This window comes from Aethalodelphis obliquidens, unplaced genomic scaffold (genome assembly GCF_003676395.1).
Source record: "Aethalodelphis obliquidens isolate GAN/ISIS:26980383/991018 unplaced genomic scaffold, ASM367639v1 scaffold22, whole genome shotgun sequence".
Lineage (NCBI taxonomy): Eukaryota > Metazoa > Chordata > Mammalia > Artiodactyla > Delphinidae > Aethalodelphis > Aethalodelphis obliquidens.
This window is the reverse complement of record NW_020837966.1, coordinates 9,040,721-9,068,115: the sequence shown is the minus strand read 5'-3', so window position 1 is coordinate 9,068,115 and position 27,395 is coordinate 9,040,721. Positions and strand designations below refer to the sequence as shown.

At 36.1% G+C, this 27,395-nt stretch overlaps 1 protein-coding gene and 1 non-coding gene across 8 annotated transcripts in view; both read left to right on the top strand.

Moving 5' to 3' along the window:
* The window catches only part of FHIT (fragile histidine triad diadenosine triphosphatase), a 1,436,343-nt gene that overhangs the window by 520,484 nt on the left and 888,464 nt on the right, over positions 1 to 27,395 (top strand). The window lies entirely within an intron of this gene.
* LOC113628170 (U6 spliceosomal RNA) lies at positions 19,760 to 19,866 on the top strand. Its single transcript, XR_003435909.1, has one exon. It is a non-coding gene; the product is annotated as a U6 spliceosomal RNA (small nuclear RNA).

Below are 27,395 nucleotides of genomic sequence, written 5' to 3'. Positions count from 1 at the left end.
TAGTCCCTGGACCCAAGAACCCTGAGGGATGGTCACATGCTATGAGACACAGATTTATCATATTAATAGAATATAAAACAGGAATGACCACGACTTCTAAGAACACATTATATCTGTGGTTTATTTTGCCCTTTTAAAAAAAAAAAAAAAAGTTTTTGTTATCTAACTGCTATTCTGATTAGGGTAAGTTTGCCAGATAAAATTAAGGACCCCCAGCTAAATTTGAATTTCAAATAAACAGTGAATACTTTTTTAATATTAAGTATGACCTATGTAATAGACTAGAGAGTCACCTCAGAATAGAATATCCTATTTAAATAAAATTGTGACATATAATTGATATAAGTAAAGTATATAAGACATGTATGTGCAGTTCAATGAATAATTATAAATGAACACTCATGTCAAGGTTTACTCAGGTCAAGACATAGAATATTTTCTGTGTTCTGAGTCCCAGGAAAACCCTCCCAATCTCAGTCCTCTCTCTGACGACATTAGAGGTAGTCATTATCCAGTTCTTTGCAATAATCATTTCCTTTCATTTCTTCATAATTTTATCACCAATAGGTATACTTCTAATCACTATAAGTTTTGCGTATTCTAAATTTCATATAAATGGAATCACATTGCATTCATCTTTTAAAAGTAAAATATTAATAATTCAAACCAATTTGGGGATAAATACTAGTGCTTTCTCTCCATAAAATTATGAAGTAGACAACCGTGTTAAGCTTGAATGTACTTGGGTTTGCTATGTAGCAAAGACTGAAGGGTAGTTATTTAAAAGAAATCTTAATGAGTTTACTGACTTAACGATGCCAAAGATATTTGCATTTTTAAAATACTCTCCCCTCAGACTGTTCTCCCAAGCCTCATTGATTTTCCAGAATGTTGGGCCAATCCAGTGATATTTTCACTGGGTTTCAGTTTCATTGATATCAGTGGAGTAAATCACATTGCCAATCTATCTAAGGTCATAATGTTCAGCCATAAATGGATAAAGAGCCTTTTGATTTATTATTCATGTAGATAACAGTACTCAGAATGATGAAGGAACATTCCCTTTTATATCATAAATTTTGTCTGGTGACATTTAAAAGATGTCTTCCAGTGCCCAGACCTCTGATCCATGGACTGTCTTTCCTTTTGTAAATGGCATCATATTGTGCTTTCCTCATTTCTCCTTAATCTCCTTAATGCTGAAGATGGCACATTTTCCAGGTTGCTTTGAAGAGCAACCATCATGAGAGCAAAATTAATAAAAAGCAATTTAAAAACAGATTTCTGAATGTTCTAGGAAATAGGCAATTTTGCATGGCAAGCACTTGAACTCAGGGGTGATTTATTATTCATTTGACTGTGGTGAATATTCATGACTTGCATGTTAAATTAGAATTACTGAGATTTTTGTTTACCCTAAAGAAGTTTGGGAATGTATGTCTTTGAATTTACTGAAATTCAGAGAATTTTCTACCTAGAAGGAACCTTAAAATGATCTGGTAAAATTCTCTAGATAATGTATATAAAAACATTGAATGTTTTGTAAAAACTGGACTGATATAGATATTTTTATGAGGGCTCATTGATATAGGACCACGGTTTGTTTCCTTCTTTCCTTTTCTCCTGCCTCCTTCCTTCTCTCTCTACTTCCCTTCCTTTTTATTTGCTTTTCCTTTTCCTGTTTTTTCTAATACAGCAGGAACCTTTACTCAAAGGAAATCTTGCCCAAAAGCTCAATATGTAAAATAGAGTTACTGTACTCTATTTTACTCTACCACATGGACCTCCCCCCAGAGTACCCTACAGAGACCTTGGTTTTCCATGATCACAGTTTTAAAACTGAAGAGAGCCGAATAATTTATTAATCAACATATTATATGCCAGATGCTCTTTTAAACATTTTACAAATATTAACTCACTTAATCCTCAAAATAACCCTGGTATGATTATTATTATTACTCTCATTTTACAGATGAGGAAAGTGAAGCACAAAAGAGTTAATAAGTTGCCTGAGATCACACAGCTATTAAATGGCAGAGCCTAGACAGTCTTCTTCCAGAGTCCCTGTTCTTACCCAGAAGGCTTTGCAGCTTCTCCTTAGCAGCCGCAGTTATATGCAGCTATTATTAGGTGTTAGGCACTGTGCTAGGAGCTTTACATGTTTTAGCATAGCTGATGCTCTGAAAGTAGCCAAAGAGGTAACAGTATTATCCCCAGTTTACAGATGAAGGAAATGAGGCATAAGAGAGTTACATAGCATTCCTGTGAGGGGCAAGGCCAGGATTTGAACCTTTGTAGTTTGACTTCAGAGCCCATGCTCTTAACCACGTGTTTCATAGGCTCCCATAAAAGTGAAAATATTTGTTTTTAAAGAGTTGTGATGCTTTTCATTTTCCTTCATGCTGGGTTCACATTGGCTAACACTACCAAGAGAATATCTATATTTTGAGGAGCCCACCAGTTACCTCTACCAGGGCAGGGTCATGCTCAGAAAAAATTTAGTATCTTAGTGTTCCTTACTCATATCCTAATGTTTCTCAAATTTGCCTTCTGGTCCTTCCCAAATTAGCCTGCTTAATTTTTGCAGTATTCTTTGCAACTCGACTAAGCAATGAATGCCATCAAGTAATCATACTTATCTGACAAAGACTAATGGCTCTCTTCCTAGGTCAGTCTATCTATGTTTTGACTTAATCCTCCTGGAGATACAAAGTCTTTGTCTTGTTTGATGATTGCAATGGTAGAAATATTAGACCCTACTGCAGACTAATAGTAGAGGACCTTTCTCTTGATTCAGTGCTGGTCCAGCTAAACAACTATACGTCCAGAACAGTTGTGTCCAACATACAAGGATAAGGTGATTCTTATAGTAGGAGCAGTGAGAAGCCTGATGGTGTAAGATCTAGTACATGTGGATGAATGAGTTTATGCTATTCACTGAACTGTGTTGTGCTTTGGCCCTTTATCTGCTGTGCAGAAATTGTTCAGGGCAAACAAGGTCATGTGAAGAGTACTGGCTGCCATGTGGCCTTCAATACTGGCAAGGTAGAAAGTGGTGCTGTGTTAACTCTGTAATAATATGTTTCTTTTAGGACAGTATAGTTTATTCCTTAGAGCTTAATATACCTTTGTCGATTTCCTCTTAATATTTACCCATGACTTTAGCCTCTTGACTAAAATCTTGGGTAAACATGGTGATTTCCAGAGACGAGTGAGTAGAGAGATACCTACTTGGGCAAATCAAGGTATATGGAAATCTCAGTCTTAGTAGCCTCCTATTTAGAGAGAGAGAAACATTTGAAAATGTGATCTTTTACTTCTTCCCCAAGGAAAAGTAGTGCTGCACAAAATTAAAATAGATAGGCCATGGTTCTACCAATGTAAAGGAAAAAGAATTCTTGTAGTTAGAAAAACATGTTCCCTTTATATAAAACTATAATTTCTCAAGTTTGTATTCCTGCATGAAGGAGTGAGTTAGTAGGATCAGCACGTTACCCAAAAAGAGATTTAAGAATACATGAAATTAAATTAATGCCTGATAGTAGCCTCTAATATATAACTTTTCCCAATTTGCTATAAAAATACTCTTTCCTCCTTCTAGTCATATCACAAGGGAAACAGGTGAAATTGTTCTTTTTAGTTTCACCAAACTTCTAGTTAGTAGACTCCTCTATAGCAATAAATAAATAAATAAATAAATAAATACACACACACACACACACACACACACACACACACACACACACACACACACATATATTTCGCCTGGTGTTTCCCTTGTGCTATGACTAGAAGGAGGAAAGACCTTTGTCCTTTGGCTGCAGTCTTTCCCCTGGTTCAGAAATATGCAGAGAGTAATTACAAAAGTAAATGAGAATTCTTACACAGTGTAAGTACTTTTTTGAAGCACCACTGTTAATGCAGACTTGGATTTCTACATTCATGTTGAGAATGCAAATAGTGATTGACCAAAGAGATGGTCATGTATTAGTTTCTTATGGCTTCTGCAATAAATTACCACAAACATAGCGGCTCAAAATAACACAGATTTATTATTTTAAAGTCCTGGAGGTCAGAAGTCTGAAATGGACTTGGATTTCATCAGGATAAAATCAAGGTATTGGTGGGCTGAATTTCTTTCTGGCGTCTCTGGAGAGAATCTGTTTCCTTCCCTTTTCCAGCTTCTAGAGATTGCCCACATTCCTTGGCTTGTGGCCTTCCTCCATGTTCAAAGCCAGCAATAGCCAGTTGTCTTTCTCATATTGCATCACTCTGACTCTTCTCTCTCTCTCTGTCTTCGTATTTAAGGACCCTTGAGATATATTGAGTCCAGCTGAGTAATAGTGGAATATCTATTTTAAGGTCAGAAGATTAGCAGCCTTAATTCCATCTGCCAACTTAATTCTTCTTTGTCATGTAAACCTAGCATCACAGATTCTAGAGATTAGGATGTAGACATTATTCTGCCTACTACATGCGACTGTAATATTTTTGGAAGTACGTTTGTCAATATCTGTCATAGTTAAAGTTCCATAGCTATGCTAAAAGTGAAGGGGGCCTTGTGGATTCTTGGGTTTTTTTGTTTGTTTGTTTGTTTGTTTGTTTTTCTGTATTCAGATTGGACATAGATACAGGCAGTGGAGCTAGAAGATTCTACATAAACCCAAGGAGCTCCACAAGGTGGAAAACCTGCTAGAGGCTGGGAATTGGGATATAAGTTCTGTAAACTAATTTATGATCCACCAGTAGGGGATTCAAGTAAAGACACATAAGTAAAGACAATCGTTATCTCTTTCTTAACAAACACTGGCTCTTTCATGATAAACTAAAAATCTAAAAATCATGATGGACACAAAAAAAAGAACAGTGTCTGAGAGACTCAGAGTAACAGTTGACCTCCCAGGATGATTTGCCACAGGAATATGAAAGAATTTTTAGAAGTTCAACATCCTCAATAACTTTAAGATACAGAAAGATAAATGAGAGAATAAGTTTAGACTAAAAGAAAGCAGGATGATTAGAAAAAGAGACAGGTTAGTCAAGAAAACATGTTAAAGAAACCAGAATGCCAAGTTAGAATATGCATTAGAAGCTGAAAAAAAAATTATCATTTAAAATATATGTATATCACTATTGTTGAAGGAAAATTGTTATGTTCTATCAAAATGAAGAAGAAAAGAACAATAAAAATTAATGAAATAGAGAAGATTAAAAATAGAGAAGACAGAGATCATAGACTTAAACACTAGACAAAATCTAAGAATTATAGATGTTCTTGAGGTAGCAATAATTGGAACACAAGGAATAAACAAAAATTAATAAAAGTCCTTTTGGGGTAAAATAAAAACAAAACCAAGAAAGCTTCAGAACTCAAATTGAAAGGACTTTCCATACTCCAGGCAACATTAATCAAAAGTGTTCCATACCATTACAAATTGGCAATTTTTTTCTTTTAAAATTACAATAATAAAGAAAAAAAATCCTTTAAATATGCCGGCAAAGAAAACAATTTACCTTACAAAGGAGCAACAATCAGACTGCCCTTTTTTTTTTTTAAATTTCACACTATATAATAGGTGCTTTTGCTATAAAATCTATAAAAATTTGCTTGGAACAGTTTACAGGAGTGTACCCAAGAAAGATAAATATAGTCAAGTTGTCTTTCACTTGAAAAAGTAACAGAAAGAAATTCTCAAATACGCAAGAAAAAAGAAAACATAAAACCTCTTTACTAGGGAAATGGCTTAAGGATATAGGCCAGGTCAGTGCTACTCAAAGTGTGGTTCAGGGTTCAGTAACATCAACATTATCTGGAAACTAATACAGATTCTCAGGTCGACCCCAAACCCCCTGAAGCTAAATTTCTGTGGCTGGAATGCAGCTATTTCTGTGTTAACAGTTTTTCTAGGAGATTCTTACATGCATTAAGATTCAGGAAGCACTGCGCTAGGTGAGAGAAAACAAACTTAAGAATTAAGTAACAGAAGTAAATGATATTAAGAAATTGACCATTAATACTGAAACCAATTAAAAGTGAGAGTTAAATAATTGTAACTTTAATTATAACACTGAATACAAATGTAAAACTATACTTTTGAAAGACAAAATATGTAATATAAAATAATGCTTAATCAGTATTAAGTATTTAATATTTTAATATTTAATACTAAATAATGGTATTATCCAAGATCAGATTTACAGGGTCCAGAAATAAAACTGATAAATCCTCCCTTTTTTTAGGGGTAGACTCAATAATTTCAAGTATTCAAAAGTTTCAAGGTTTACTTAATCATTCAACAAACATCAGAGAAGCAAGAAGAACTACAATCCTGCAGCCTGTGGAAGAAAAAACACATTCACAGAAAGATAGACAAGATGAAAAGGCAGAGGGCTATGTACAGATGAAGGAATAAGACAAAACCCCAGAACAACAACTAAATGAAGTGGAGATAGGCAACCTTCCAGAAAAAGAATTCAGAAAAATGTTAGTGAAGATGATCCAGGACCTTCAGAAAAAGAATGAAGGCAGAGATCAAGAAGATGCAAGAAATGTTTAACCAAGGCCTAGAAGAATTAATGAACAAACTGAGATGAACAATACAATAACTGAAATGAAAACTACACTGGAAGGAATCAATAGCAGAATAACCGAGGCAGAAGAACGGATAAGTGACCTGGAAGACAGAATGGTGGAATTCACTGCTGCAGAACAGAATAAACAAAAAAGAATGAAAAGAAATGAAGACAGCCTACAAGACATCTGGGACAACATTAAACGCAACAACATTCGCATTATAGGGGTCCCAGAAGGAGAAGAGAGAGAGAAAGGACCAGAGAAAATATCTGAAGAGATTATAGTCAAAAACTTCCCTAACATGGGAAAGGAAATAGCCACCCAAGTCCAGGAAGTGCAGAGAGTCCCATACAGGAAAAACCCAAGGAGAAACATGCTGAGACACATAGTAATCAAACGGACAAAAATTAAAGACAAAGAAAAATTATTGAAAGCAGCAAGGGAAAAATGACAACATACAAGGGAACTCCCATAAGGTTAACAGCTGATTTCTCAGCAGAAACTCTACAAGCCAGAAGGGAGTGGCATGATATACCTAAAGTGATAAAAGGGAAGAACCAACAACCAAGATTACTCTACCTGGCAAGGATCTCATTCAGATTCGATGGAGAAATCGAAAGCTAAGAGAATTCAGCAGCACCAAACCAGCTCTACAACAAATGCTAAAGGAGCTTCTCTAAGTGGGAAACACAAGAGAAGAAAAGGACCTACAAAAAGAAACCCAAAACAATTAAGAAAATGGTAATAGGTACATACATATCGATAATTACCTTAAACATGAATGGATTAAATGCTCCAGGCAAAAGACACAGGCTCGCTGAATGGATACAAAAACGAGACCCATATATATGCTGTCTACAAGAGACCCACTGCAGACCTAGGTACACAGACACACTGAAAGTGAGGGGATGGAAAAAAATATTCCATGCAAATGGAAATCAAAAGAAAGCTGGAGTAGCAATAGTCATATCAGATAAAATAGACTTCAAAATAAAGAATGTTACAAGAGACAAGGAAGGACACTACATAATGATCAAGGGATCAATCCAAGAAGAAGATATAATAATTATAAATCTATATGCACCCAATATAGGAGCACCTCAATACATAAGGCAACTGCTAACAGCTATAAAAGAGGAAATCGACAGTAACACAATAATAGTGGGGGACTTTAACGCCTCACTTACACCAATGGACAGATCATCCAAAATGAAAATAAATAAGGAAACAGAAGCTTTAAATGACACAATAGACCAGATAGATTTAATTGATATTTATAGGACACTCCATTCAAAAACAGCAGATTACACTTTCTTCTCAAGTGCGCACAGAACATTCTCCAGGATAGATCACATCTTGGGTCACAAATCAAGCCACAGTAAATTTAAGAAAATTGAAATCATATCAAGCATGTTTTCTGACCACAACGCTATGAGATTAGAAATGAATTACAGGGAAAAAAAGGTAAAAAACACAAATGCATGGAGGCTAAACAATACGTTACTAAATAATCATAGATCACTGAAGAAATGAAAGAGGAAATCAGAAAATACCTAGAGACAAAACACAATGAAAACATGACAATCCAAAACCTATGGGATGCTGCAAAAGCACTTCTAAGAGGGACATTTATAGCTATAAAAGAAACAAGAAAACTCTCAAATAAACAATCTAACCTTACACCTAAAGGAACTAGAGAAACAAGAACAAACAAAACCCAAAGTTAGCAGAAGAAAAGAAATCATCAAGATCAGAGCAGAAATAAATGAAATAGAAATAAAGAAGACAATAGCAAAGATCAATAAAATTAAAAGCTGGTTCTTTGAGAAGATAAACAAAATTGATAAACCATTAGCCAGACTCATCAAGAAAAAGAGGGAGAGGATGCAAATCACTAAAATTAGAAATGAAAAAGGGGAAGTTACAACAGACACTGCAGAAATGCAAAGCATCCTAAGAGACTGCTACAAGCAACTCTATGCCAATAAAATGGACAACCTGGAAGAAATGGGCAAGGTATAACCTTCCAAGTTTGAACCAGGAAGTAATAGAAAATATAAACAGACCAATCACAAGTAATGAAATTGAAACTGTGATTAAAATTCTTCCAACAAACAAAAGTTCAGGACCAGATGGCTTCACAGAAGAATTCTTTCCAACATTTAGAGAAGAGCTAACACCCATCCTTCTCAAACTCTTCCCAAAAATTGCAGAAGAAGGAACACTCCCAAACTCATTCTATGAGGCCACCATCACCCTGATACCAAAACCAGGCAAAGATTCTACAAAAAAGGAAAATTATAGACCAATATCACTGATGAATATAGATGCAAAAATCCTCAACAAAGTACTAGGAAACAGAATCCAACAACACATTAAAAGGATCATACACCATGATCAAGTGGGATTTATCCCAGGGATGCAAGGATTCTTCAATATAAGCAAATCAATCAGTGTGATTCACCATATTAACAAATTGGAGATATGATCATCTTAATAGATGCAGAAAAAGCTTTTGACAAAATTCAACACCATTTATGATAAAATCTCTCCAGAAAGTGGGCATAGAGGGAACCTACCTCAACATAATAGAGGCCATATATGACAAACCCACAGCAAACATCATTCTCAATGGTGAAAAACTGAAAGCATTTCCTCTAAGATCAGGAACAAAACAAGGATGTCCACTCTCACCATTATTCAACATAGTTTTGGAAGGCCTAGCCACAGCAATCAGAGAAGAAAAAGAAATAAAAGGAATCCAAATTGGAAAAGAAGAAGTAAAACTGTCATTCTTTGCAGATGACATGATAGTATACATGGAGAATCCTAAGGATGCCACTAGAAAACTACTAGAGCTAATCAGTGAATTTGGTAAAGTTGCAGGATACAAAACTAATGCACAGAAATCTCTTGCATTCCTATACACTAATGATGAAAAATCTGAAAGAGAAATTAAGGAAACACTCCCATTTACCTTTGCAATAAAAAGAATAAAATACCTAGGAATAAACCTACCTAGGGAGACAAAAGACCTGTATGCAGAAAACTATAAGACACTGATGAAAGAAATTAAAGATGATACCAACAGATGGAGAGATATACAATGTTCTTGGATTGGAAGAATTAATATTGTGAAAATGAATATAGTACCCAAAGCAATCTACAGATTCAATGCAATCCCTATCAAATTACCAATGGCATTTTTTACAGAACTAGAACAAAAAATCTTAAAATTTGTATGGAGACACAAAAGACCCTGAATAGCCAAAGCAGTCTTGAGTGAAAAAAACAGAGCTGGAGGAATCAGACTTCATGACTTCAGACTATACTACAAAGCTATAGTAATCAAGACAATATGGTACTGGCACAAAAACAGAAATATAGATCAATGGAACAGGATAGAAAGCCCAGAGACAAACCCATGCACCTATGGTCAACTAGTCTATGACAAAGAAGGCAAAGATATACAATGGAGAAAAGTTTTCCCAGCACCACTTCAATAAGTGGTGCTGGGAAAACTGGATAGCTACATGTAAAAGAATGAAATTGGAACACTCCCTAACACCATGCACAACAATAAACTCAAAATGGATCAGAGACCTAAATGTAAGACCGGACACTATAAAACTCTTAGAGGTAAACATAGGAAGAACACTCTTTGACACAAATCACAGCAAGGTCCTTTTTGACCCACCTCCTACATAAATGGAAATAAAAACAAAAATAAACAAATGGGACGTAATGAAACTCAAAAGCTTTTGCAAAGCAAAGGAAACTACAAATAATATGAAAAGACAACCCTCAGAATGGAAAAAAATATTTGCAAACAAATAAACGGACAAAAGATTAATCTCCAAAATATATAAACAGCTTGTGCAGCTCAATATGATGAAAACAAACAACCCAATCCAAAAATGGGCAGAAGACCTAAATAGACATTTCTCCAAAGAAGACATACAGATGGCCAAGAAGCACAAGAAAAGCTGCTGAACATCACTAATTATTAGAGAAATGTAAATCAAAACTACAATGAGTTATCACCTCACACCAGTTAGAATGGGCATCATCAGAAAATCTACAAACAACACATGCTGGAGAGGGTGTGGAGAAAAGGGCATCCTCTTGCACTGTTGGTGGGAATGTAAATTGATACAGCCACTCTGGAGAACAGTATGGAGGTTCCTTAAAAAACTAAAAATAGAATGACCATATGACCCAGCAATCCCACTACTGGGCATATACCCAGAGAAAACCATAAATCAAAAAGACACATGCACCCCAATGTTCATTGCAGCACTATTTACAACTGCCAGCTCATGGAAGCAACCTAAATGCCCATTGACAGACGAATGGATAGAGAAGTTGTGGTACATGTATACAATGGAATATTACTCAGCCATAAAAAGGAACGAAATTGGGTCATTTGTTGAAACGCAGATGGATCTAGAGACTGTCCTACAGAGTGAAGTAAGTCAGAAAAAGAAAAACAAATATCGTATATTAACACATGTATGTGGAACCTAGAAAAATGGTACAGATGAACCAGTTTGCTGGGCAGAAATTGAGAGACAGATGTAGAGAACAAACGTATGGACACCAAGGGGGGAAAGTGGTGGTATGGGGGTGGTGGTGTGATGAATTGGGAGATTGGGATTGACATGTATACACTGATGTGTGTAAAATGGATAACTAATGGATAACTGCTATATAAAAAATAAAATTAAAAATTAAAAAAAATAAAATAAGTAAGCTACAAAGATACAGCACAAGGAATATAGCCTATATTTTGTAATAACTATAAATGGAATATAATCTTAAAAATTGTGAAGCACTGTGTTGTACACCTGAAACATTTCATTGTATAATATTGTAACTCAAAGGAAAAAACAAAAAGAATGGAGGGAAAGTTGCTTTCAGTTAAAGAAAAACTGAGAAAATTTATTGCCTGCATACTGACTTATATCACAAGAAATGTTGAAGGAAGTTCTTTAGGATGAAAAGAAATAATAGTTGAAAACTCAGATCCTCAGGTAAGAATAGAGAACATTAGAAATCTTAAAATAGTAAGGTAAATATGAGCTCATTTTCCCCTCTTAATTTCTTTTAAATATATGTCTATCTAAGTAAAAATGATGAAATCTTCTTGTCTGATTTATGATGCATGCAGATGTAATTCGAATGACAACTTGAATGGCGAGGGGTTTGTAAATAGGCCATACAATGAGTAAGTTTCTATATTTTATATAAAATATAGTATAATATTTAGGTAGATTGTGAAAAGAAAAGTTACATTGAATTCCAGGTAGTCTGTGTAAATGTGAATGCTGGTTCCTAGAATGAATGAGAAATATTTGTACAGAATAGCACTTTGCAGATCCTTACTGGCCCACGTGTTAGGCAGGTGGAAACATCATCCGTTCCTACATGGATTCTAGATCAAGCAATCTCTTGACAAAAAGCAACTTGGCTTTGACTAACCTTCATACCGTGTGTTCTAGGACAATTTAGGAGACATAGCCTGGTTTCCTTTTTCTCTCCATTTTCATTCCCTAAGTAATAGCAGACAACAAGTTCAGAAAAAGAAAGAGGATGATACTTAGCCATGGCTAAGTATGGCTAAAATACAGATCTAGCCACTGTTCAGTTGACAAAAATTTAGATTTATGATACTAAAACTCAATACAAAAATTTTGAGAAAATGATATACAGGAAGATCCTTAAGACACTTTCCATATATGTTCCGTAGAATGTGAGAACCACGGGTAGATACTTTGAAAAGCACACTGAGTGTCAACATGAGGGCTACACATTTCAGACCTTGCCAGTGCTAAAAGGCCATCATAGCATCAGTGTGAGCCACACTCTGCCACTGGGCGCTTGAACTGAAAACATTTCCACAGTGTCTTTCACATTTCACAAAGAGTTAAGAAAATATTAAAGACAATTGCAGAGAATGAAGCAAAGCAAGTAAGACAAGTTTCTACATACAAAGCAAGTGTTTTTAGCAACTATATTTTTAGGTGATGGAGGATATAATTTTAAGTATTTTAAATCCTAGTATAATAGCTTATTGTTCAATTATGTGCATTTCACTGTGTTTTACATTTTAAAGCATTTAAAAAATGCTTTGTTGTCGGGCTTTCCTGGTGGCGCAGTGGTTAAGAATCCGCCTGCCAATGCAGGGGACACGGGTTCGAGCCCTGGTCCGCGAAGATCCCACATGCTGTGGAGCAACTAAGCCCGTGCGCCACAACTACTGAGCCTGTGCTCTAGAGCCCGCGAGCCACAACTACTGAAGCCCACGCGCCTAGAGCTCCGCAACAAGAGAAGCCACTGCAATGAGATGCCCATGCACCGTAACGAAGAGTAGCCCCTGCTCACCGCAACTAGAGAAAGCCTGCACAAAACGATGAAGACCCAACGCAGCCAAAAATTAAATAAATAAATTTTTAAAAATGCTTTGCTGTAATTTTCAAATCAGTGCAGTGAGCGGATCTTGTTTCCATAATCATAATGAACAGCTTTTTTTGGCCTCTTTCTAAAATGCCTAAGTTTTAATGAGGATTGTGGTGTTTTTCTTTCCCAACTGGACAGAATCATTTCCCTTTGTCTGTTCCTATATTGCCAGTTTCTGGCTATGCTTGAAATAGAGGGTGGAATTCTGTATGAAAGTGCTTAAAGGGGCTACAGGGCATAATCTAAGTCATACAGGAATTGTGAGGATTTAATGAGATAATGAATGAAAAGAGCGTAACACAGTTCCCAGCACAAGTCAGTATCTAATTATCATCGTTACTATCATTGACAGATTACTGCTGTATTTTTATGTTACAGAAGAAAGTTTTCACATGATTTTTTTTTTAGGACCCAAAACAGGTTTCCATATTACCTATAAGTACAAAAGTCCTAAAGATGGAAAACAATAAGTTATTTATTGTATCACTAATATGTCTGAAACTAAAAGAGTTTGGGGAAGAGTAGAAAAAACAAATGGTAAATCTTGTACTTAAAAAGAAAGAAGGGCTATCTATCTCCATTACAGACAGCTGTCATGCACAGGCTGGAGCAACTCTTTAGGTAGAATCAGGGACACTTGAAAACTGTAAGTCTTTTGCAAATTAGGATCATAATCTATTTACAGCCCCCCCCCCCATGCTGGGCTTTCTTGTGGATAACTGATTCCATGTGTGCAACTTGCAGCAGGAAGGGCAGGATAAGGGCCTGGAAATTGTTAAACTCTAGATTGGATGGTACTTTGGAGACCTCCTTACAGGAAAATCTGTCAGTTACATGCCCAATCAAGTTGCAAGGCTAATACTTGCTAATTTTGCATTCCATTGAATGATATATAATACACCTCGTGATTCTGCAGTAAATATTTCATTTCTCTTTTCTGCCCAATAGATTGGCTTCATGCAGTTGCTAGATGAAAATAGAATTGTGTTGCAAAACAGATAAATGATTTAGCAAATATGGTTTTATATGCCAAAAAAGGTACACTAGCAGCTTTTATGATGAGTGTCCTTGAAGGGAAATATGGTGATTTTGCATCTGATTTAGGTCTTCTCTAAACAACAACAATAACAAAAAAGTCAAAAACAAGCCTAAGACAATTTTATCTGTTTGGGTGGTATTAATGGGTTCTTGTTGGGAGATCTGTGATAGTGATGCCTCCTGGTAGTTTCTTGTGTGTGAAGGGTACAGGTAGGAATTTATAGGGATGGTTATGATCCAAACTTATTTGGTCTCCAAAGCATGTCCAGGAGAGGTTGTAGGCCTTTCCTCATCTTTCCTGGCATGTATATAACTGCAGATAGCAGCCATGCTAAGTTGTTGGGTAACTCATTTTGGTTACCTTCTTTAGGTGACACATTAGACATTTTTGCCTATCTTGAGTCCTCCATTCTGTCTATTATGGTAGACTGTAAGCTCCATAATGAAACTGTTTCTAACTTGTTCACCTCCGTACCCTAGCCTGGTAGCACTCCAAAAAAACATGTCGAATAAGTAGAAAGAATGAACCTAGTGGTTGTCTTATCCATCCATCCATTCATCCATCTATCCTTCCATCCATTTCTCAAGATTGCTGTTTTCTTAAGGTTTCTGTTGACACAAAGTGTCAGCCTTTGTTTCTTTGCTTTGGAAAGTGATTATTTAAATTCTCCACCCCTGAGAGATTGTCAGATACACATGGGCAAAATAAACGTGGTCAAATGCACATTGTAAAATTAAACTTGAAGTGAAGCTATAATTTATTAATGTGCAGAGTGATTGATAAACTTAAGAAAAGAAATTGTACCACTTTGGTCAGCTAGATATACAAACCATTTGGAAACCTCAGCAAAACTGAAAGGGAGCATCTGATGCCTCTAATCTACCTCTCCCTGCTCCCCATCCTTAGCTGCTATTCACACTTGCTTTTCTTAAACATATATATTGTGACAAGTTGGGAGCTACCTTCTCTTTTCTGAGGTGATCTTTGAAGAATAATGTACTTAACTGCAGCCTATTTAGATTGTTTATCTGTATTTAAATCCTTAGCTAGGTATTGTGTTTTACCTTTAAGATAAAATCAATAATAAAAAGTTGAAAAGCAGCAGAGTAATCCTTGAACTTTCTTCAGCAACTATCCTCCCCTACTTCCAAAAAGGAACACTGCTTAATCTTAACTTTTTTGAATTTTTTTTCTCAGAGTTCATTTAGCTCTGGGTTCACCTTTATTCAAATGTATAGAAGCTAAAAATGGTACAAAGAAAGTTTATTCTAATCCAGACGCATTTGGGAGCCAGTGTCATTACTAAATGCTATTGGTCTTGATAAGCTCTTTGATGAGCTGAGATCAGCTTCTATCACAGAGACAGATGTAGTTCATTGTACAATAGTGTAAAGGCTATGTAAATAGTTGCTGGTGTGCAACAAATTCAACTGTTGCTGTTTGGAATTTCTGGATTTCTTTTTTTTTTTTTTTTTTGATCCATGGTTGATTGAATCCTCAGATACAGAACCTGTGGATACAGAGGGCCGATTGTATAGGGTACAACCAATACGTAATTACCTCCAGGAAAGGGCTAGCTGTGGTGATGCTGCTGGAAGCCGGTGAGTTAGACCAACTGAAATGTTTATGTAACCTCCAGATCTCATTGTAAAATTCATCCTACCCAATTGATCTTCAGAGCTTTGAAAAGAAAAATTGTGGAGTAATTTCAGCTTCCCCCTGTCTCCTCATCTGACCTCCTCTGTTCCTGGAGCAGAGACATTAGATGTCAATCAGAGATCCAAGAACATGAGGAAAGGAGTGAGAAAAGGAAGGCTGGGTAATTCACTTGATAAGTATTATCCATCATTCATGTGTACTGTAGAGCAGTGGGTAGTTGGGGAAATAGGATCATTTGTAAAGTTCAGGTATTGGAGATGGTAGTGAAGAAAGATATTAAAGCATTATAGTTTTCAAAGGCAGTGATTATAGAGAATTAAGGACTTCTGCTGTTAGCTGCAATTAAGTATCTGGTGCCAGTCTTGACCTCCTTTCACGAAGAGCTATAAAATTAGATAAAATGTATGAGGCAACTATTTCCAGGAATTGGCTAACAGGCAATGCAGGACTTTGGTCTTTGAGAGAAGGTAACACTTGAAGTAGGCCTTGGATTCACCTTGGTTTTCTGCCTAGGGGTCCATTCACTGGACCAGAGAGTAAGCCTTATTCTTTCTTATTAAGAAAACATTCAAGTTGGAAGAATTACAGTCTCCCTCACACCATACCCTAAAATTAATTCCAGCTGGATTAAGGAAATAAATGTATAAAATCAATCATTAGAAAGCTAGAAGAGAAATGAGCATTTATCCCAACTACAGTGAGAGAGAACCTTATAAACTTAAAGACAAAAAGAAAAGATCACAAAAGAAAAGAGTTGTGGACTTGACTTCATTAAAAGTAAACTTCTGTTTGTCAAAAACCAAAAACCAAAATGGAGATACACATGTGCAGCAAACATGAGGTATGAGTGCCTAGGGATCTTAAAAGACCAAGAGCTCATACCAATTGATAACAATGCATGATTCCAGTAGTTAAATGGGAGGTCAGACATCCAATTTTTTCCATCCTAAAGCCTTTATTTTTAATTCTTTTCTGCTCAGTGGGAGAACTCAGTTGCCCAAGGTCTCTTCCAGCTTACTGTTTCATCACTCCTACTTCTGAGCCTCAGCAGGGACCTGGCCTTACATTCCATTGCATTCCCTGCCTGCGGCCCTCTATCTCTTACATGCAATCTTTAGTGATGTTTCTGTGAGCTCTAAAAATTTGGGGTTTCCCAGCAAAATTGTTCTGTGGCATTTGTTATCAGGTATCAGTGTTGCATACTCATCTTTTATTGGAGATGCAGTAGTTTCATTTCTAGAAAGAAAATGTGACATGTTCCCCCTTTTGACTTACTACCTTCTCTGAAAAATTGGGTGCTTGAGGTGTGTGTGTGGGTGTGGGTGTGGGTGTGGGTGTGTGTTCAGGGTATAGGCTTGAGGGGAGTAATAAAGGAAGTGATGGTGGGGAGGTCTACCCCAGCATTATCACATTTTCTGATCTGCTGGAAGCAGAAAAATGAGTGTGATGACCTGAGGGAGCTGATGACTAAGTCAGCATATGTTCTTAGGCACGTTTCAGTAAATCACATTGAGTTAGATTCTCCCTGTTACTCCTGTGTCCATTTACAGGGGTGGGCACTTAACTTGTAGGTCTACTCCACTGTAGAGCCCCAAAGAAAATATACATAAGCATTCATTCATTCATTTATTCATCCATAGGGAGAACCCACTATGTTCAAGGCACTATAAAATATACAAAGAGAAATTCTCAAGAAGTTTCAAATCTTAGAATCTGTGGATGTACACAAATAAGTATAAGGTCAAAAAGGGTTAAGAGTCATAAGGGACTTGAATGGAAACATACAATTAAAAATATAGTAAGCAGAGATTCTGGCCCAGCAAAGATGATGTAGACCCATTTTTCCTGCTCCTCCTCCTAAGCACAACTATGAACTCTAGAAATGAAGCAAGAGGCAACCAAATGAGAATTCTGAAAGGTTGTAAGAAAAAGGTGAGCTGGTTTGAGACTCCAGGACTAGAGGAACAGCATAGTAGCAGAATGTCTAGAGTCCTCCCTCCCAAGAGAAGAAGCCACCCAGACCAGGTGTTTCCTAACTCATAACCCAATGACAGGGGGAAGCCCAGGGAGGTTGATTTTTTTTCCTGATTGAATGGGAGTATTGCTGGCAACATCAGAGAAGTCTGATCCCTCCAGTAAGGGAAATGAGAACCAGAGAAAAGAAATAGAAAACAAGTAATATGATAATAGACTGAGGTGCTAACTTATCAATAATGATCTTAAATGTAAATCATCTAAATCATTCATTGAAAGATAAAGAGTGACAGAGTGGATAAAAGAACTCAGTCCAACTATATGCTGCTTATGAGGAACTCACTTCAAAGTCAATGATTAGGTAAATTGAAAGAAAAAGGATAGAAAAAAGTACACCATACAATTATTAATTTTCAAAAAGCAGGAGAGACTATATTAATATGTGATAAAAGTCGACTTCAGAGCAAAGAAAATATCAGAGACAAACAGAGATATTATATAATGATGAAAACATCAACCCACCCAGAAAACTTAATGATTCTAAATATATACACACCAAACAATAGAGCCTTAAAGTACATGGGGAAAAAACAAACAAAAACAAACAACCCAACTAACAGAGTTGAAGGAGAAAGAGAGAAATTGACAACTGTAGTTAGAGACTCCAATGCCCCATCTCAATAATAGATAGATATACTATGCAGAAAATCAGCAAGAATATAGAAGATCTGAGCATCACAATTGGCTAATAGTATCTAATTGACATATATAGAACACTCCATCCAATAATAGCAGAATACACATTTTTTTCAAGCACTCATGCATCATTCACCAAAATATACCTTGTCTTGGATCACAAAAAACCCTTTAAGTTTTAAAAATTGAAATCATGCAGAATGTGTTCTCTGACTATAATAAAATCTAACGAAATCAATTACAAGAAGATCACAGAAAAATTTCTAAACATAGGTCAAAGAGTAACTCTTAAAGGAAATTAAAAAATACATAGAACTCAATGAAAATGAAAATACAATATATCAAAATATGTAAGCTGCAGCTAAAGCAGTGCTGAGATGGATATTTATACCACTAAATACGATATTAGAATTGAGGAAAGTTCTCAAATTAATAACCTAAGTTCCTACCTCAAGTATAAAAAAGAAAGAAAAATAAACCAATAGCAAGCAGCCAGAAAGACATAATAAAGGTAAAAGCAGAAATCAATAAAATTTAAAACAGGAAAAATATAGTCAATGAAGCAAAAAGTTGGTTATTCTAAAAATTGATAAAATTGATAAATGATTAGCAAGGCTGACAATAACAAAATTGCCAACATTAGAAATGAAATAGGGGATGTAAATACAGATCCTACAATCACTAAAAAGTAAATAAGGATACATTGTGAGCAATTTCATATTCACATAGTCAGCTACTTAGAAGAAAGGGATCAATTTTTCAAAAATTATAAACCACCTAAATTCAGCCAGGATGAAATGGACAGCTTGAGTAACGATTAAAGAAATTGAGTTAGTACTTAAAATTTTCCCCCCAAGAACTCCTCAGGACCACACAGTTTCACTGGAGAAGTCTACCAAATGTTTAGAAAAGAATTAATACCAATTTTACATAATCTCTTTCAGAAAATAGAAGAGGTAGGAACACTTCCCAACTCATTTTATGAGCCTAGTAAAAGACCACAAAAAGGAAGGAAGGGAGGGAGGGAGGAAGAAAGACTATTCCAGTCCAATATCTCTTGTGAACTTTGACACAGAAATACTCAACAAAATATTAGCAAATCAAGTACAACAATGTGTAAAAAGAATTATGTACCATGACCAAAGGGGATTTAATACAGGTATGCAAGGATGGTTGAGTACTTTAAAATCAATCAATGTAATCTACCATATCAACAAGATAAAGAAGAAAAATGATATGATCATATCAATTAACCCAGAACAAGCATTTGACAAAATCCAGCGTCCATTTATAACAAAAATTGTTGGCAGTTTAGGAATAGAGTTGAATTACCTCAACTTGATAAAGAGAATCCCTGAGTGCTTGCTTCAGCAGCACATATGCTAAAATTGGAATGATACGGAGAAGATTAGCATTGCCCCTGCCCAAGGATGACATGCAAATTTGTGAAGCATTCCATATTTTTATCTTTTTTGACTCCCTTCCTAGAGTAATGAAAATAAAAGCAAAAATAAACAAATGAGACCTAATTAAACTTAAAAGCTTTTACACATCAAAGGAAACCATAAGCAAGACGAAAAGACAGTCCTCAGAATGGGAGAAAATATTTACAAATGAGGCAAGTGACAAAATATTAATCTTCAAAATATATAAACAGCTCATGCAGCTCAATATCAAAAAAACAACCCAATCCAAAAATGGGCAGAAGACCTAAATAAACATTTCTGCAAAGAAGACATACAGATGGCCAAGAGGCACATGAAAAGATGCTCAACATCACTAATTATTAGAGAATGCAAATCAAGATTACAATGAGGTATCACCTCACACCGGTCAGAATGGCTATCATCAAAAAAATCTACAAACCACAAATGCTGGAGAGGGTGTGGAGAAAAGGGAACCCTCTAGCACTGTTGTTGGGAGTGTAAATCGATACAGCCACTATGGAGAACAGTATGGAGGTTCCTTAAAAAACTAAAAATAGAACTACCATATGACCCAGCAATCCCACTCCTGGACATATACTGAGAGAAAACCATAATTCAAAAGGACACATGTACCACAGTGTTCACTGGAGCACTATTTACAATAGCCAGGACATGGAAACAACCTAAATGTCCATAAACAGATGAATGGATAAAGAAGATGTGGCACATATATACAATGGAATATTACTCACCCATGAAAGGGAACGAAATTGGGTCATTTGTAGAGACGTGGATGGACCTAGAGATTGTCATACAGACTGAAGTAAGTCAGAAAGAGAAAAACTAATATCATATATTAATGCATGTGTGTGGAATCTAGAAAAATGGTATAGATGATCTTATTGACAAAGCAGAGATAGAGACACAGATGTAGAGAACAAATGTATGGATACTGGGGGTGGGGGTGGGTGAGATGAATTGGGAGACTGGGATTGACATATATACACTGTTTATACTATGTATAAAATAGATAACTAATGAGAACATACTGTATAGCACAGGGAACTCTACTCAATGCTCTGTGGTAACCTAAATGAGAAGGAAATCCAAAAAAGAGGGGATATATGTATATGTATAGCTGATTTACTTTGCTGTACAGCAGAAACTGACACAACATTGTAAACCAACTATACTCCAATAAAAATTAATTTGAAAAAAAAAGAATCCCTGATATTGGGAACAACGCATGGATGTTCACTCTCATTACTTCTATTCAATATGGTACTGGAAGTTCTAGCCACTGTAATACAGCAAGAAAAAGGAATAGGTGGCATGCAGATTGGAAAGGAATAAAATAAAACTAGCTCTATTTGTAGATGACAGGATTTTCTACCTAGAAAATCCCTAGGAATCTATAACAACAACAAAAATCTCCCATAACTAATAAGTGAGTTCAGCGATTAATTAATCCACAAAATTAATTGTATTTCTATGTGCTAACAAGGAACATGCAGAAACCAAAATTTTAAACCCAATACCATTTACAACTGTTCCAAAGAAAATGAAATACTAGATATACACTTAACAAAATGCATACAGGATTTGTATGCTGAAAATTACAAAATACTGATAAAAGAAGTCAAAGAAGACCTTCCAATAAACGTTGGAAGTCTCAACATAGTACAGACGCAAGTCCTCCCCAACTTGATCTAAGGTTGAACGCAATTCCTAACAAAATTCCAGCCAACTTATTCTAAAACTTATATGTAAAGACACAGGCCCTATAATAGTTAAAACAATCATAGCATAGAATAATAAAGTATGGGACTTCCCTGGTGGTGCAGTGGTTAAGAATCCGCCTGCCAATGCAGGGGACACGGGTTCTATCCCTGGTCCAGGAAGATCCCACATGCCATGGAGCAACTAAGCCCATGTGCCACAGCTACTGAGCCTGCACTCTAGAGCCCACGAGCCACAACTACTGAAGCCTTCGCACCTAAGCCCATGTTCTGCAACAAGAGAAGCCACCACAATGAGAAGCCTGCTCACAGCAAAGAAGACACAATACAGCCATAAATAAATAAATAGATAAATATTTTTTAAAAAAAGAATAATAAAGTAGGGGGGAATCACTCTATCTAATACTAAAGCTAACTATATAGCCATAGTAATCAAGCCAATGTGGCATCTGGCAGGGGATGGAATGGAACAGAATGGAGGACCCAGGAACAGATCCACACACATGCTCAGATGATTTTTGACAAAGGAGCAAAAGCAATTCAATGAAGGAACCCCAGCCTTTTAACAAATGGTATTGGAGCATTAGACATCCATCGGCAAAAAAATAACATTGATCTAAACCTCATACCTTATACAAAAATTAACTCAAAATGGATTACAGACTTACATAAAGTGTAAAATTATAAAAATTTTAGAAAAAATAAACATAAGAGAAATTTCTTGGGATCTGAGTTTAAGCAAAGAATTCTTAGACTTCACACCAAAAGCATAAATCCATAAAAGGAACAATAGATAGATTGGACCTCAACAAAATTAAAATTTTTCTCTGTGAAAGCCATGTAAGGAGAATGAAAAGACAGTCTATAGGCTAGAAGAAAATATTTACAAACTACATATTCCACAGAGGACTAGTATCTAGTATATGTAAAGAACTCCTAAAAGTCAACATTAAAAAAGCAAGCAATCCTATTAGAAAATGGGCACAAGTCATGAACAGACATTTCACTGGGGAAGATGTACAGATGGCAAATAAGCACACTAAAAGATATTCCACATCACTAGCCATCAGAGAAATGCAAATCAAAACCATAATGAGCTATCACTTCACATCTATCAGAATGGCTAAAATAAAAACTAATGACGACACCAAATATTGGTGAGGATGCAGAGAAACTGTTCACTCATACTTTGTTAGTGGGGATGTAAAATGGTACAGCCACTCTGGGAAACAAATCTGGCAGATTTTTACAAAACTAAACATACAACTACCATATGACCCAGCAATTGCACTCTTGAGCATTTATCTCAGAGAAGTGAAAATTCATGTTCACATAAAAACTGGTACATAAATATTCATAACAGCTTCATTCATAGTAGCCAAAATCTGGAAGTAGCCCAGATGTTTTTAACAGATGAGTGGTTAAATAAACTGTGGTACCCATGGAATTCTACTCAGCAATCAAAAGGAACGAACTATTAATACAATCAACAACTTGGGTGATTCTCCAGAGTCGTGTTGCATGAAAAAAGCCAATCCCAATAAATTATATATTTTATTTTTTAGGGTTTCTTGTTTTTCAATTTTTAAAGAATTGAAGTACAGTTGATTTACAATGTTGTGTTAGTTTCTGGTGTTACAGAAAAGTGATTCAGCTATATATGTGTGTGTGTGTGTGTGTGTATATATATATTCTTTTAAATTTATAAGTTATTTCAAGATATTGAATATAGTTTCCTGTGCTATACAGTAGGACCTAGTTTATCTATTTTTATATATAGTAGTTTGTATCTGCTAATCCCAAACTCCTAATTTATCCCTCCTCTCTTTCCCCATTAGTAACCATAAGTTTGTTTTCTATGTCTGTGAGTCTGTTTCTGTTTTATAAATAAGTTCATTTGTATCATATTTTAGATTCCACATATAAGTGATAAGATTACATAGTTTTTGATTCCATTTAAGTGACATTTTTGAAATGACAAAATGGAGGACAGATTAGTGATTGCTAGAGCTTAGGGATGGAGGTGAGGGAGGGCCGGGTGAAAGATGGGTGAGGTAATAAAGGCACAACATGAAGGATCCTTGTGGTGATAAAACTGCTCAGTATCTTGACCTTGGCGGTGGATACACGAACCTGCACAGATTATAAAGTTGTATTGAACTTAATACATACACAAACACACACACACATATACTGAAATGAGTACAAGTAAAACTGGGATTTGGGGGAATTCTGAATAAGATCGGTGTAATTGTATTAATGTCAAATCCTAGTTGTGCTATTATACTATGGTTTTTCAAAGTGGAGGAAACTGGATAAAATATACACAGGATCTCTTTGTATTATTTCTTACAACTGCATGTGAACCTGCAATTATCTCAACCATGATTTCAATTAAAATTATGTATATAAAACTCTTTTTAAAAATTATAAATATATATACTATAGTAAGTGCTTTTTGAGCACTTACTATGTGTCATGCACTGTTCTGATGACTTTATATCATTAATAACTCCATTTAATCCCCAAACAGCAATATTATCCCCATTTTCCAATGAGGAAACCAAGACACAGTGAGATTAAGCAACCAGTCCAAGGTCACAAGCCTAGTCAGTGGCAGAATCTGTATTAGAACCCAAGAATTTTAGTTCCAGTATCCACAACCCTAATAGGTTATTTTCTCTCTTTACCTAGAGATTAGTCATAGCTGAGGTCATTAGGAAGGAGTTTATGGAGAAAATGACATTTTAAGCTTCCTTAGAGGGGAGATTATGGTCTGATGTATATATTGCATTAATTGTACTGTCAATAGGAGGAACTTAATATGTATTTGTTGAATCAATACCTTCTTTAAACCACTAGTTGATTTTTTCAGTTACTGATTGTCTGTCAAGAGCCCAGGGTTTGCAAAATGAGAAAACACGGGACCCAGGGCAATGAGCTCATTTTGTCTTCTCTAGGCAGTTCTAGTCTATGTTGCGTGGAGATAACACACTGCAGAACTTTCAGCAACACTTAGAATGTCCCCCAGATATCAGTATTGCCCCCCAATTACTGGGACATTGAAGAAAGCACCCTCCCCCACTCCATTTCCTAGTTCCCCCTAAGGATCCCGGTGGAGAACCAGTATACTTAGTCTCTGGTTATCAAAGCTCAGAGAATTCCTACAACAGAACTGCGGGATTCACATGATTCAATAGGGACATTACATCTACCCCCTTGGCATGGCTCTGTGCATGTGATAGAAAGAAATAGAACTTCCTTGACTTCACAGTGGCTCTAAGTTTGAATCTGAATTGATCTAAAGTGTTCATTTTGTTTCTTTCTTTTTCTTTTTTTTTTTTCTGGTTGTTATTTTTGATGGGCATAAAGAAATTTCCCCTTTCAGAGAAATGCTGCTGAGTACACACTGTATAGCATACCCCAAACCAAGCTCTTTCAACCTCAATAGAAGAAAAACATCTGAAAGGGAAACATATTAATGGATCATTTTTGTAAACATGAAAAATCTCTTGGAAGGGCAATTTTCTCTTGTTGACTGGCAGAAAAATAGCAGTGTTAATTATGTTGCCTTGTTAAATCTGAAAGAATGTAGTGAACATTGGGAACTATTCTAATTGCATTTGTGGAAAGACATCTAAGGGTCAGAAGCCATCTCTATCAGAGAAATGCCGAGGCAGCTGTGTCCCTTCAGAGCCACTGGGTCTGAATGTGCTCAGGGGAAATAGTTGTGAGCTTGAGTCCATGGACTTTTGGGCAAAACTCATGGGGAAGTGAGGGTAGGGAAAGGCAGAATTTCTGCTTCAGATTCTGAGCACTGGCTGTTTCTTTCCTCCTCCCATGGATAGAAGGGAAGGAGGTAAATTTGAACAGAATCGCAGAGGTACATGCATTCATTTGGGTGCCGATGTCTCCACGCTTGGCTTGGCCCATGTTGGCAGAGAAGCTTTCTAGCCATCAAAATGGGGAGAAAAAATCTTGCCCCCGGTAATACAGTTCTTTCAAAACAGCCCAAAGTGTGAGGTCGAAATAGAAAAACAAAAACCAAATGATGAGTTGCATAAAAAATGGAAATAGTATGTTGCTTTCCTATAAACCTGGTTCCAGGATAGAAATTTTGGAGAGCCCTAGAATGTAGAAGAATGCTGTTCGAGGTAGAAACAGGAGTTCAGAGGCCCAGCTTTTATACCCTGTTTGAATTTCAGATGAGATAAAACCAGCAGCTCTGCTAAGTTGCAGTACAAAAGCTTACATGGCTTCTGGAGAAAAGCAATTTATTTTAGATTTTAGTACAGCAGCTATCGTTTAAATTGCTAGCGAATGTAACTGAACTCAGAACCAGCCTTCTCTGTGAACACAAGGTGCAGTAATGTTACCCAGGCTGTGGGTAACATTACTGCACCATCATCGAGTCACTAGTATATTGCCAACCTTCCCACAACTAACCCATTCAAAAAAACATTCTGGGAAATGTACCTAGCTGGGTATTCAAATGTGCACTTGCTGTACATTTTGAGGGATATTAATATGAAACAGCCAGGAGGCAGCAATATTGAGGAAATTAGAAATTAGAGAACATGCAATTAGCACTAGGGAACCTTTTCAATTTTCATCTTTATTTAAGGTCATGAAGGGGCTTGTGGGGTGGGGGAAGGAGGAGGTGTGTGCAGGGAGAATCCAGGAGAGAGAAAAGAGTCCCTCTTGATACTGGAAAATCTTTGATTTGGTAATGAAGGGGATGTGCTTACCCTCCAAACCCCAGAATGTCATCCTGTCATTACGTCCTAATGAGTGCTTAATTTTTCTGTTGGGAAAAAAATGTGTCTCTTTTCCGTACACTGCATTTGCTCCCTCCTTTTTATAAATAAATGTATAAATAAATCCAGTTATACAAAATTCACTATTCCTCCAGAGTTATCCAGAGACTCAGAAGACAACATTTCATCCAGGCTCAATTTTTATTTTTGTTTTTAGTAAAAGAGCTTGTCACAGTGCACTTGCTCCTTTCGTAACTTTCTTTTTTGTTTTGTTTTTATGAAAGCAATAACCAGCACATGGCTTACAAATAAAATAGTTTAAAAACACATATGAAAATGAACAGTTCCCAACACTAACTACCCTTTCCCCTTCTTATTGCCCTCCCTAAATGCTATAAGCCATTCCTGGCGTTATCTCCATATTGCCAATTAATTTTTTAAATCAATTTTACATGTTATATACTGATTTTCTTCTAAGAAAGAGAATTTATCTATCACCATTTCACATTTTCCCACTAACAACATGACGTTATTCTCCACTTCCATTGGTCTTGCCTCTTGTTTTTATAATTTTTTAAAATTAATTTATTTTTTAATTGAAGTGTAGTTGACATACAATATTATATAAGTTACAGGTGTACAGTATAGTGATTCACAATTTTTAAAGGTTATACTCCATTTATAGTTATTATAGAATATTGGCTATCTTCCCCGTGTTGTACAATATATCCTTGTAGCTTATTTTATACATAATAGTTTGTACCTCTTATTTCCTACCCCTAGATTGCCCCTCCCCCCTTCTCTCTCCACACTGATAACCTTATTTCACTTAGCATAATGCACTCCAAGTCCATTCCAGTGTGTGTGTGTGTGTGTGTGTGTGTGTGTGTGTGTGTGTGTGTGAATCATATCTTCTTTATCCATTCATCTGTTGATGGACACTTAGGTTGCTTCCATATCTTTGGTCTTGCCACTTCTAAATCACATTTAAATCTCTCTTTACTGGTCTATCAATCTAGTCAGCATCTCTTACCTCCTTACCATAGATGAGATATGAGCATTCATACCCCT